Below are 894 nucleotides of genomic sequence, written 5' to 3' on the forward strand. Positions count from 1 at the left end.
AATCAAGTCCAGGAAGCACAGAGAGTCCCATACAGGATAAATCCAAGGAGAAACATGCCAAGACACATATTAATCAAACTATCAAAAATTAAATACAAAGAAAACATATTAAAAACAGCAAGGGAAAAACAACAAATAACACGCAAGGGAATCCGCATAAGGTTAAGAGCTGATCTTTCAGCAGAAACTCTGCAAGCCAGAAGGGAGTGGCAGGACATATTTAAAGTGATGAAGGAGAAAAACCTACCACCAAGATTACTATACCCAGCAAGGATCTCATTCAGATTTGATGGAGAAAGTAAAACCTTTACAAACAAGCAAAAGCTGAGAGAGTTCAGCACCACCAATCCAGCTTTACAACAAATGCTAAAGGAACTTCTCTAGGCAAGAAACACAAGAGAAGGAAAAGACCTACAAGAAAAACCCAAAACAATTAAGTAAATGGTAATAGGAATATACATATCAATAATTACCTTAAATGTAAATGGATTAAATGCTCCCAGCAAAACACACAGACTGGCTGAATGGATACAAAAACAAGACCCATATGTATGCTGTCTACTAGAGACCCACTTCAGACCTAGGGAAACATAAAGACTGAAAGTGAGGGGATGCGAAAAGATATTCCATGCAAAAGGAAATCAGAAGAAAGCTGGCGTAGCATTTCTCATATCAGACAAAATAGACTTTAAAATAAAGACTATTACAAGAGACAATGATGGACACTACATAATGATCAAGGGATCAATCCATGAAGAAGATATAACAATTTTAAATATTTATGCACCCAACATAGGAGCACCTCAATACATAAGGCAAATACTAACAGCCATAAAAGGAGAAATCGACAGTAACACAATCATAGTAGGGGACTTTAACACCCCACTTTTACCA

This window comes from Physeter macrocephalus, chromosome 2, assembly GCF_002837175.3.
Source record: "Physeter macrocephalus isolate SW-GA chromosome 2, ASM283717v5, whole genome shotgun sequence".
NCBI classification, from domain to species: Eukaryota; Metazoa; Chordata; class Mammalia; order Artiodactyla; family Physeteridae; genus Physeter; species Physeter macrocephalus.